Raw genomic sequence first — 13,111 nt, 5'->3', positions numbered from 1 at the left:
AGCCCTGCTTCCCCCTTCCACCTCTCCCCGTTTACCGTCCAAAACAGGCCGTATGGAGTATAGCCAAGTGGTAAGGCATCGGTTTTTGGTACCAGCATGCAAAGGTTCGAATCCTTTTACTCCAGATTATGAACACCCGATCGGATCTGTCAAAAACGAGTTGACGACTACAGGGGAAGCGGCTGACTGCAGTCCCTGAGCCCAGCTTGTAGCAAGCCAAAAGTTTGACTTGAGGTTACTTTGCTAAGAGAAGAGAGAGAATGAAAAGACAGACGGCAGAAAGCAACCCTTCCAACCGCGGAGTTGAACACAACACTGACTTCGGCCAGTTTCTTTCATCAATCTCCCGGCCGTTGCTTAACACCTTGTTCCGTAAACCGGTCGCTGGTTGATCTGATCGGACCCCGGACACGCGAGAGCCTAGCCCGAGAGTAATGCATGGTTCCCCGTCGCTTCATGGGGCGGACGTTCGCAGCCCCCCTCCCTCTAATCTAAGCCTACCTCGCTCGCCCAGGCCTGCCTGCACAATAATGGAATGACGGAGCTAACCTGCTTGCTTGTGCAGGCAATGACCGCTCTGCTAGGGCGCGGCAGAGGAGCTTCGAGTGACTTTTTTCTTTGCTCTTCGACAGCCCGTCACTCGAAGCTCGTCCCTTTGCTTTCCCCGTGCTGTCTTCCTCCAGTTGCCCCCACCCAATAGGCCTGCAGTCAATTGCCCTTCTCGTTCTCATCAAACAAAAGACAATTGCCTTTTTCCGGCAAGCTAGCCTCGCCTACCTTATCTATAGGCATTTCTATCCGCCCGCGCGCGAGATCAGATCGACTACTCTACTACCATCATGCCGAATTTCTTCAATAGGACGGAAAATGAATAGCTTATTCGTAATCTTAGAGGCCCTGCACCGCTGCATTCAATTGCTCTGTCATAAAGAAATGGAAGGAAATCTTTTTTTGATCAATCGCCTGAACCTGCCTTTCTTTCTTTGCCAGGAAGGGTGGGCCAATCACTAATGGATCTCTCAACGAGTGCCTCATTCTGTCTAGAGGAAATTTCTTAGGTTTAGGTGGATCCGGTTGATAATGCGATTCGGTAGATGATTCGGAAGTTCAGCGATAGATGTAGTCGATGGGCAAAATCGTCGAACTCCTCATTGCCCCAATCTTCCCTGTAGGCTACCTGCTCCGCCAGCGCGACAACTGTCTGAATCATTTGACGCTTCTTCTCACTGAGCAGCCCCTCGACTTCTACTTCAGGTTCAGGGAGCTCCGCTAGGGGAACTTGAGTCTCAGCAGAACCTTCCCTTTTTATCTCTCCTTTCCCGCGAATTTTCTCCATTTTGCTCGGTCGAGGAGCGGAGGTACCCTCGAGCGGTGGCTGGGCAGTGCTCTTTGTGGTAGCGGGGGTAGAACTCGGAAGGACACAACCCCGACTAGCCGGCTTGTACTGCTAAAGAAAAAGTGCTATGGAGATGAATGCCTGTCTTGATTTGACTAAGTTAGAGAAGATGATGGTAAGACTAATCCAATCAGCGGAAACCATATCCAAAGGCATGTCTGTAATGCGTTCGGCATTCCTCCGTAGCTCCTTTGTCACTCTACAATCCTCCAAACTTCAGTTATCCGATATTCGCCTTCATAAATCAACATCAGTCCCCAGAGAGATCTATCTGATGGTCTTTCACTCTCTCGCTTTGTCTTCCCAGCTATCCTTTATATGCAGGTAAGATCCGATCGAATGCTCATTCTGGCTTCTCTCCCACTACTCCACCCTATTTATTATTATTATTTAACTATTTTAGATTGAACAACGGACAGCTTATGCTTCTAATTGATTCCTAGCTAGCTAAGATGCTAGCCCGAGAAGTGCTCCTCGAAAGATGGAATCTCCTGGGATCGAGCTAATCATTCTTTCGCTTGTAAGAAGCATTATGCTTTGTCTACCAATTCCTTTAAGAGTTCTAACAGGAGAGCCTTAACTGTGACACCCGGTAAATTCCCAATCCCTTAAACTAAGTAATCAACCTAATAATTAGGTGATTGTAAATATTATGCGCGCCATATAGAATCAGCGCGGGCAATTGTTATGTTCGCCCTGCGCGAGCGCGCTATGTTAGAATCAGCGCGAGCATTTGTTATATGCGCCGTGCGCTGAGCGCGCCATGTTAGTCAGCGCGGGCATATTATGTGCGCCCTGCGCGAGCGCACCGTGTTAAGAACCAGCGTGGGCATATGTTATATGCGCCATGCGCGAATGTTTTGGCTTTATGTTTTCATGTAACTTAACGTTATGTTGTCTAATGGGTTGACCATCCCGCATGATGCTAAGGCGGGTGCATCCTAAATCGTTTATGCGCGTGCGGAAGGGAACTAACCTCCCCGCATGGCGGGAACATTGAGAGCTAGTTTGTCTGAAGCTCCAAGATGGAATTGACTTCAACATGACTGATCACTATGTTGAAGTACCAAGACCACCTGGAGAATCTACAAATGAAACTCAATGTCCCTAACTGCGAGAAGGTTACGCACCTACCCGCAGCAAAGAAATGTCCTTCACGCAGAAAGCTATGCGCACAAAGTGATACGCACAGAACACTTAGTCTATTCTCCAGACGTAAGGAGATTACTCCCGCCCAAAAGGAAACAGTAGCGTGTTTCAGAGATTTTCCACTTTTTACTGTACACTGACAAAAGTACCTGAAAAAGCACACTGTAACATGAAAAGTCAACTGTCAGCCACCCTACTCCCACCAACCACAGACCTGCATGTCCTGACCAAATCAAATCAAAATCTTTTATCCACTACTCCACTTTTAAATAAACAATAAACAATAATAATTTCCATACTTTATCATCATTACACCTAGATATGAAAAGATTACAATCCCCTAAAGCAAGGGATTGTGTTCCCTTGAGTTTGCCTATAAATATGTAACCTAAATTATCACCCAAACACACTTCAAACTTCTCTCTTAAGAACTGCAAACTTGCACTAAACATCTCCCAAGCATCCGTTATTTTCAATTCCGTTCCAGTTACTAGGTAAGCCGAGATTATAAACTTGAGATCGACTTTCCAAACCTTATATTCTCCTATTTCTTATATACTTCTTGTTATTTAATCGTATTCTAGACCTTCAATTCAAAGGCCAACACCAAGAAAACCCGAATCTCGATTAATCCCTTAACAAGAACCACAGGTGAGTCTCACAGCCCCTATTCTCACTGTTTTCACTAATTTTAAACTATTTTCGGGGCGAGGGACACGTACTTAAATAATGTTTTATCATAGTATACTACAAGCTATGCAAGCGATTATGTGTTTAAATTATGTTTCATGATGAGCAATGCAAACGGTTACCTATGATTTACGATGTATGTGCGCCAGAACTCGAGTAAGTGATCACTTTACCATTGGAACTCTAAGGGTAGGGACTGCTGGTTTGATCCGCCCACTCGTAGGGGTCGCACCTCTTACGCAGACGAGTGCCTAGTATGGTCATGGGGCAGTACTATGGGTTGAGCCCGCTCGTAGAGGTCGCTCCTCTTACGCAGACGAGCGCCTTGTTTTCCGGCACAACGTCCGCGCGTAACCCGCGGGACGGTATTACAGTATTATTCGCTCGTAGTGGCAGCGCCACTTACACAGACGAGCACGGCTTTTCAGAAATGTCCACGCACAACCCGCGGGACGGTATTACTTATTTCGCTCGTAGTGGCAGCGCCACTTGCACAGACGAGCATAGTTCCCAGAAATGTTCGCGCGTAACCCACGGAACGATTTTATCAGAATGTGTTGATAGAACTATGTTTTACCAAGCATGTGTTTTAATGATGCTATCAGAATTATGTTTCAGAATGATTTTTATCAAGATTATGATGCAATACGATTTATCAAGTTACTAAAACTTGTGAACTCACTCAGTTTATACTGATTCAAATGTTTTACGTGTCTTTCAGGAGATAACTAGGTAGCGCATGGAGTCACACTTAGAGCACCTCACGCTGAACATCTAAAACTAGCTTTTTGGAAGATTTTAGTTCTATCCCTTCGATGCGCGTGGTTGTTCTCGCCGCGCAAGGGGATATGGCGTGGAAATCTTCAACAGTTTTTATACTTGGATGATTTTATGTAATTTTTAAACAACGTAATGTATTTGTATTAAACATTTCATGCGCAATGAAAATCTTATCTTGAATGTTTGCAATGGCCCGTGCTTAAGTATCAATCCCCACTCGCGCGCGCCCGGCTGTTTCCGCCGTTCAGGGCCGGGTGTGACAGATTGGTATCAGAGCACTGGTTATAGCGAACTAGGAAAAGAAGTTTTAACCTAGACTATAACCGTTGGGGAATCGCATGAAATATTTTTCAAAGAAAATATTTTCAAAAGAAACTATACACACTTAGGAACACGGGTCACACAGTGTCTAGTGAATAAAGATAAAGAACATTATGTGCTCAGAGTAAATGCGCTAAGTTTAATATATTTTCGTTCTCTTTTAAAGCGAGAATGCATCCAACTAGAGCCAAGGGAATCACCATGACACCCAAGGAACTCGCGGAAATAATCGCGCAGGCGATCGCGACACATGAGGCCAGCAAGGCCGAATCAAGTCAGGGTCGTCAGAACGAGACCCCAGAACCCGAATCAGGAGCCTTGGACAAAGGATGCTCCTATAAGACATTCATGGCCTGTAGGCCTTGGCCATTCAAGGGTACCGAAGGGGCCATTGGGCTCTACAACTGGATTGACAAGATGGAGACAGTTCTCTCCATTAGCAGATGTAGTGAGAACCAGAAGGTCCTTTACGCGACCTGCATGTTCCAAGAAGCAGCTTCGTCTTGGTGGAAGCTTCAAGTGAAGACTTTGGGGCGAGAAGTTGCTCTTCACAAGACCTGGGAAGAACTGAAGGAAATGATGATGAGAAAGTTCTGCTCTCGCGCAGAAATCCAGAGTCTGCAGCAGGAATTCTGGAACCACACCATGGTAGGAACGGATATCGACACCTACAACAACCGGTTCAACGAGCTTTGCCAGTTGGTGCCAGACATGGCAAACACGGAGGAAAAGATGATCGAGAGGTATATTTTTGGGTTACCTCCTGTTGTTAGGGTTCCGCTCAACGCCGCAGCGCCTCCAACTTTTGATGAGGCGGTGGTAGCGCGGGCCATCACCCTTACAAGGGATACGGTCCGTGCGGGTATGTTGACTACGCGCGGAAACGAGCAGCGAACCTCTGACTCCAAGAGGAAATGGAACTCTCACCACCGAGGGACCGACTCCAAGCAGCCACCGTTCAAGAAGCAGGAAAGCGCAAGGGTTTACGCGATCCAAGCCGCGGAGCCATCAAGGAAAGGATACAGCGGGCCTTACCCATGGTGCAACAAATGCAAGTTTCACCACGAGGGTGAATGCGCGAGCGTCACGTGCGCCAAATGTAACAGGCCAGGGCACAAGACGGTGAATTGCCGTGCTAAAGAAGCTGGAGCCAGTGACAACTGCTACGCATGCGGAAAGCCAGGGCATTTCAGTCGGGATTTCCCGCAAAGGGGAAACCAAGCTCGCGGGAGAGCTTTTGTGGTCGGCGCGGGTGAAGCTAAAGAAGAGCCGAATGTAGTAACCGGTACGTTTTTGCTTAACGGCCATTTTGCATCTGTCTTATTTGATACTGGCGCTGACCTAAGTTTTATATCTGCTGAGTTTAAAAACTCCCTAGGCTTAGCAACCAGTAGGCTAGACACGCCTTATACTATAGAACTAGCCAACGGTAGGCAGTTATGCGCGAACGAAAGAACTGAACAATGTGTTATAGTCATGGGAGGTCACGGGTTCAATATTAACTTGTTGCCAATAGACTTGGGAAGTTTTGACATTGTGGTAGGTATGGATTGGTTAGTCGAGAACCGCGCGGAAGTTATTTGACATGAGAAGCAGGTTCGGATCCCACTGTTGAACGAAGAAACGTTGATAATTCAAGGGGAAAGAAGGGGAGTTGCGACAAAACTGATTTCGTGCCTAAAGGCGCGCAAGTGCCTAAGGAAAGGGTGCTACGCCTTCCTGGCGCATGTAGTAGAGAAAAAAGGAGATGAGCGAAGAATTGAAGACTTACCAGTAGTGCGCGAATTTCCAGAAGTTTTTCCTGAAGATTTGCCTGGATTGCCGCAGCCGCGACAAGTAGAATTTCGTATTGATTTAGTCCCAGGAGCTGCGCCAGTAGCTCGAGCGCCTTATCGATTAGCTCCATCTGAGATGCAAGAGCTATCCAATCAGTTACAGGAACTATTGGATAAGGGTTTCATACGCCCAAGCTTTTCACCTTGGGGAGCTCCAGTACTGTTTGTTAAGAAGAAGGATGGTTCCTTCCGGATGTGTATTGACTACAGGGAGCTGAACAAGCTGACAGTCAAGAATCGGTACCCCTTACCGAGGATTGACGACTTATTTGATCAGTTGCAGGGATCCAGTTATTATTCGAAGATAGATCTACGGTCAGGATACCACCAACTTAGGGTCCATGAGGAAGATGTGCCGAAAACAGCCTTCCGAACTAGATACGGCCATTATGAGTTCTTAGTGATGCCTTTCAGGCTAACTAATGCGCCGGCTGTGTTCATGGATCTGATGAACCGCGTGTGCAAACCATAGTTGGACAAGTTTGTGATTGTGTTTATAGATGATATTCTGATTTACTCTCGGACCAAGGCCGAGCATGAGCAACACCTGAGATTGATTTTGGAATTGTTGAGGAAAGAAAAGTTGTATGTGAAGTTTTCCAAATGTGAGTTTTGGCTTAGAGAAGTTCACTTTCTCGGTCACGTTGTAAACGAGAAAGGAATACACGTTGATCCTTCCAAAGTCAAGGCCATCGAAAACTGGGAAGCGCCAAAAACCCCAACTGAGGTGAGGCAATTCCTAGGACTAGCTGGCTACTATCGACGCTTCATTGAGAACTTCTCCAAGATAGCTCTACCACTGACCGCGCTAACTCAGAAAGACAAGAAGTTTGTTTGGGGCGAAAATCAGGAAACAGCATTTTAAATGTTAAAACAGAAGTTATGTAGTGCGCCAATTCTGTCTTTGCCCGAGGGGACGGATGACATCGTCGTTTACTGCGACGCTTCACATCAGGGACTCGGATGTGTCCTTATGCAGCGAGACAAAGCCATAGCGTATGCCTCGCGCCAACTCAAGGCCAATGAAAAGAACTACACAACGCATGATCTGGAACTTGGAGCGGTTGTCTTCGCGCTAAAGATTTGGCGCCATTACCTCTATGGTACAAAGTGTATAATCTTTACGGATCACAAGAGCCTTCAACATATATTTGATCAAAAGGATTTAAACATGAGGCAACGAAGATGGGTGGAGTTGTTGAATGATTATGATTGTGAAATTAAGTACCACCCTGGAAAGGCGAATGTGGTAGCAGACGCGCTAAGTAGGAAGGAGCGAATAAAAACGCTACGAGTCTAGGCTCTAAGGTTGACCATTCACACAGATCTCTCTACCCGCATCCGAGACGCTCAGCAAGAAGCCTTGAAACCAGAGTTTGTTAAAAACGAATGCCTTGGGGGTATGATTAAGAGTTTGGAACTTAAAGAGAACGGCAATCTATATTTCGCTAACCGCATATGGGTCCCTCTCAAGGGAGGATTGCGCGAGCAAGTATTAAACGAAGCTCACAAGACACGGTATTCCGTACATCCTGGCGCAGACAAGATGTACCAAGATGTTAAAACGCTGTATTGGTGGCCCAATCTTAAAGGCGCCATCGCAACGTATGTCAGTAAGTGCCTGACGTGTTCGAAGGTAAAGGCTGAATACCAGAAACCATCAGGGTTGCTTCAACAGCCAGAAATTCCCATGTGGAAGTGGGAACAAATCTCTATGGACTTCATCACCAAACTGCCAAGGACACCTGGGGGTTACGACACGATCTGGGTTATTGTAGATCGGCTAACTAAATCAGCACACTTCCTGCCGATCAAGGAAACCGATAAGATGGAAAAGTTAGCCCGATTGTATATTCGAGAAGTAGTTTCAAAACATGGAGTCCCGGTGTCCATTATTTCTGATAGAGATAGTCGGTCCACCTCAAGATTTTGGAGATCGTTACAAGGGGCTTTAGGTACTCGCCTTGACATGAGTACGGCATATCATCCCCAAACAGATGGACAAAGCGAGCGAACAATCCAGACATTGGAAGATATGCTACGCGCGTGCGCAATCGATTTCGGAGGTAGCTGGGATACTCATCTCCCATTGGTTGAATTTTCTTACAACAACAGTTATCACACAAGCCTCAAGGCTGCGCCGTTTGAAGCTTTGTATGGGCGCAAGTGTAGATCCCCACTGTGCTGGGCTGAAGTGGGTGACAAGCAAATGACTGGTCCAGAATTGATCCAAGAAACAACAGACAAGATTTTTCAGATACGGGATCGCCTTAAAACAGCGCGCGACAGACAGAAGAGCTACGCAGATGTGCGAAGGAAACCGTTGGAGTTTCAAGTAGGGGATAGAGTACTTTTGAAAGTCTCTCCATGGAAAGGAGTCCCCCGTTTCGGCAAGCGAGGAAAGTTGAATCCGCGCTACATTGGACCATTTGAAATCCTGGAAAGGATCGGTCTGGTTGCTTATAAACTCCGTTTACCCGCCGAACTCAGTGGAGTTCATGATACGTTCCATGTATCCAACCTCAAAAAGTGCTTATCTGACGAAACGTTGATTTTGCCGTTGGAAGAGATTCACATCGACAAACAACTGCATTTCGTAGAAGAACCTATAGCAGTAACCGATTGGAAAGAACAAAAGTTACGCAGAAGCAGAATCAAGTTAGTAAAGGTTCAATGGAACTCGAGGCGTGGGCCTGAATTCACTTGGGAAAGAGAAGATCAAATACGCAAGAAATACCCACACCTCTTTCAGAACATGGCTTCTGCCAGCGACGTCTCCTAAATTTCGGGACGAAATTCGCTTAACAGGGGGAGAATGTGACACCCGGTAAATTCCCAATCCCTTAAACTAAGTAATCAACCTAATAGTTAGGTGATTGTAAATATTATGCGCGCCATATAGAATCAGCGCGGGCAATTGTTATGTTCGCCCTGCGCGAGCGCGCTATGTTAGAATCAGCGCGGGCATTTGTTATATGCGCCGTGCGCGAGCGCGCCATGTTAGTCAGCGCGGGCATATTATGTGCGCCCTGCGCGAGCGCACCGTGTTAAGAACCAGCGTGGGCATATGTTATATGCGCCATGCGCGAATGTTTTGGCTTTACGTTTTCATGTAACTTAACGTTATTTTGTCTAATGGGTTGACCATCCCGCATGATGCTAAGGCGGGTGCATCCTAAATCGTTTATGCGCGTGCGGAAGGGAACTAACCTCCCCACATGGCGGGAACATTTAGAGCTAGTTTGTCTGAAGCTCCAAGATGGAATTGACTTCAACATGACTGATCACTATGTTGAAGTACCAAGACCACCTGGAGAATCTACAAATGAAACTCAATGTCCCTAACTGCGAGAAGGTTACGCACCTACCCGCAGCAAAGAAATGTCCTTCACGCAGAAAGCTATGCGCACAAAGTGATACGCACAGAACACTTAGTCTATTCTCCAGACGTAAGGAGATTACTCCCGCCCAAAAGGAAACAGTAGCGTGTTTCAGAGATTTTCCACTTTTTACTGTACACTGACAAAAGTACCTGAAAAAGCACACTGTAACATGAAAAGTCAACTGTCAGCCACCCTACTCCCACCAACCACAGACCTGCATGTCCTGACCAAATCAAATCAAAATCTTTTATCCACTACTCCACTTTTAAATAAACAATAAACAATAATAATTTCCATACTTTATCATCATTACACCTAGATATGAAAAGATTACAATCCCCTAAAGCAAGGGATTGTGTTTCCTTGAGTTTGCCTATAAATATGTAACCTAAATTATCACCCAAACACACTTCAAACTTCTCTCTTAAGAACTGCAAACTTGCACTAAACATCTCCCAAGCATCCGTTATTTTCAATTCCGTTCCAGTTACTAGGTAAGCCGAGATTATAAACTTGAGATCGACTTTCCAAACCTTATATTCTCCTATTTCTTATATACTTCTTGTTATTTAATCGTATTCTAGACCTTCAATTCAAAGGCCAACACCAAGAAAACCTGAATCTCGATTAATCCCTTAACAAGAACCACAGGTGAGTCTCACAGCCCCTATTCTCACTGTTTTCACTAATTTTAAACTATTTTCGGGGCGAGGGACACGTACTTAAATAATGTTTTATCATAGTATACTACAAGCTATGCAAGCGATTATGTGTTTAAATTATGTTTCATGATGAGCAATGCAAACGGTTACCTATGATGTACGATGTATGTGCGCCAGAACTCGAGTAAGTGATCACTTTACCATTGGAACTCTAAGGGTAGGGACTGCTGGTTTGATCCGCCCACTCGTAGGGGTCGCACCTCTTAAGCAGACGATTGCCTAGTATGGTCATGGGGCAGTACTATGGGTTGAGCCCGCTCGTAGAGGTCGCTTCTCTTACGCAGACGAGCGCCTTGTTTTCCGGCACAACGTCCGCGCGTAACCCGCGGGACGGTATTTCAGTATTATTCGCTCGTAGTGGCAGCGCCACTTACACAGACGAGCACGGCTTTTCAGAAATGTCCACGCACAACCCGCGGGACGGTATTACTTATTTCGCTCGTAGTGGCAGCGCCACTTGCACAGACGAGCATAGTTCCCAGAAATGTTCGCGCATAACCCACGGAACGATTTTATCAGAATGTGTTGATAGAACTATGTTTTACCAAGCATGTGTTTTAATGATGCTATCAGAATTATGTTTCAGAATGATTTTTATCAAGATTATGATGCAATACGATTTATCAAGTTACTAAAACTTGTGAACTCACTCAGTTTATACTGATTCAAATGTTTTACGTGTCTTTCAGGAGATAACTAGGTAGCGCATGGAGTCACACTTAGAGCACCTCACGCTGAACATCTAAAACTAGCTTTTTGGAAGATTTTAGTTCTATCCCTTCGATGCGCGTGGTTGTTCTCGCCGCGCAAGGGGATATGGCTTGGAAATCTTCAACAGTTTTTATACTTGGATGATTTTATGTAATTTTTAAACAACGTAATGTATTTGTTTTAAACATTTCATGCGCAATGAAAATCTTATCTTGAATGTTTGCAATGGCCCGTGCTTAAGTATCAATCCCCACTCGCGCGCGCCCGGCTGTTTCCGCCGTTCAGGGCCGGGTGTGACATTAACTCCAGCTGAAAGATGAGACGAGACTCTTATTCTCCTCCCGCCCATATACCAGACCAAAATGATAAAAGAGCTTTCTCACGTCCATCTATCAGTCTTATTTCCTTCAGCTCCCTTGCTATTGTAGCAGCTCCGGCCTTTGCCTTATCTAAGGGGTCGGGGGTGGGGTTTAGAAAGAGTAAAGTTACTAGTTATGCCTGCCCGGCAGTGAAAAAACAATCGATCGTACGACCCCTTCAAAGATCTATCTATATTTTCTTTCTTCTACAAAGAAAGAAAACTGTCAAGCAAGGAAGGCGCAGTAAAGAAAACCTTTTTTCGATCTTGATTATAGGCTGTAGTACCTACCCGCTTTCACAGGCTTTTGAGTAATGATATATGGCCTTCTAGCACCTCTCCTTTCGGTCGAGTGGCTTCCTAGATAGGGAGTACGAGCGGTAGTAAATGAGAGATGGTTATTAGTAAGAATGAATCGGCTAAACGCGATTGCTAGCCTCTCCTTTGTGTTAACCTAGGGGCTTGCCTGCAAGTGGCTTCAAACACTCGCTAAGCACCTATTGAATAGGGCGTGTAAGTCAACTATCTGTCTCAACAGGGAAAAAGCTCACTTTATTGAAGAAGGTAGGAGAGGAAGTTAACTAGCTATCTCCCTACAGGAAGTCATACTAACTAGCTCTCCCGTAGGTGCAAAGCCGCTCGCCCTAATGAATAAGCGGGAGAGGGAGAGTGAAAGGAGCACACTTATCGACTTAGGCAATCTCATCTGAAAGCTCAAGCTCAACTTGCCGGTCTGAAAAGAGGCTCAACATTCGGACATATATTTTCGATTGTTAGCAGGAAGAGAAAGCAGACTAGATTGAAAGAGGAGAAAGGCAAGCGGAAAGCTGCAACTTCCTTGCTAGAAGGCCTTCCTCACTAGAAGTACGATTGGAAGGCAAGGTAAAGCGGTAGCAAGCGAGGGCTTTCGTGGATCCTTCCCCGGTGTAATTGCTTTTTTTGAAAGTTCGTCAAGCAAGAAGGAAGGCAGGATTAGCTTTCAAGCAGTCTTCAAGCATGACATGAATTCAATCCTGTCTGCTTCGGAGATCTGATTCTACTTTCAAGCCACCTTTCACTTCCCCGTGGCATTGCCTTTGATTCTGGCTTTAGGTTAGGGTTTTGCTTACAATAGGAGATCAATCTTTCATTCTCTTTCCCAGTGCACTATAAGCTATTAAAGAAGAGCTTAGGGCTATGGTCTCACTTTTGCTAGTCTCATAATCAAAGACTACTAACCAATCCTAATATGTGAATCGCTTAGGTGCCGTGGACTCTCTTGCTTACCGTAGACTCTCCTTATAAGTCAGCCATGACTCTTAGCCCCCTAACTAAGCCGTAGCGCTGGGCTGCACTCTTTCTTCAATCAACTGAGGAAATGCACCTTTCGTTAGAAATGCCCTTGTACTCCTATCTACTTTCAGTCTCTTTGCTTTGCTCGTTCCAAAAAAAGGATCAAGATCAAATTCTGCCATATGTTTCATTTTCCCCGTTTTCACAGAAAGAATTTGCTGTATACTTTATGGGGGAAATATGTCATCGAGTTGTAAAAACAATCGAAATAGTCTTTTTTGGTCGGGGGCCGGCCACCAGCTCAATAACCTCTACCACTCTTGTAGATCACTGTGCCTATCTTCGCTTTTCGATCAGCCGTTGCTCCCCGTTCACTTAGCCTACGAACTCCGGCTCACTTCCAGCTTGGATCACTTATGGCTCGCTTAGCCCTTGCTCGAAAAAGCCAACTCACTTCGCCTACGCAACGAAGAGAAGTAGTTTACTTGCTTAGC

Source organism: Bidens hawaiensis, unplaced genomic scaffold (genome assembly GCF_021521415.1).
Source record: "Bidens hawaiensis isolate Kalapana, Puna unplaced genomic scaffold, B.hawaiensis_p1.1 tig00009775_1, whole genome shotgun sequence".
NCBI classification, from domain to species: Eukaryota; Viridiplantae; Streptophyta; class Magnoliopsida; order Asterales; family Asteraceae; genus Bidens; species Bidens hawaiensis.
Note: the sequence above shows the minus strand (reverse complement) of the source record.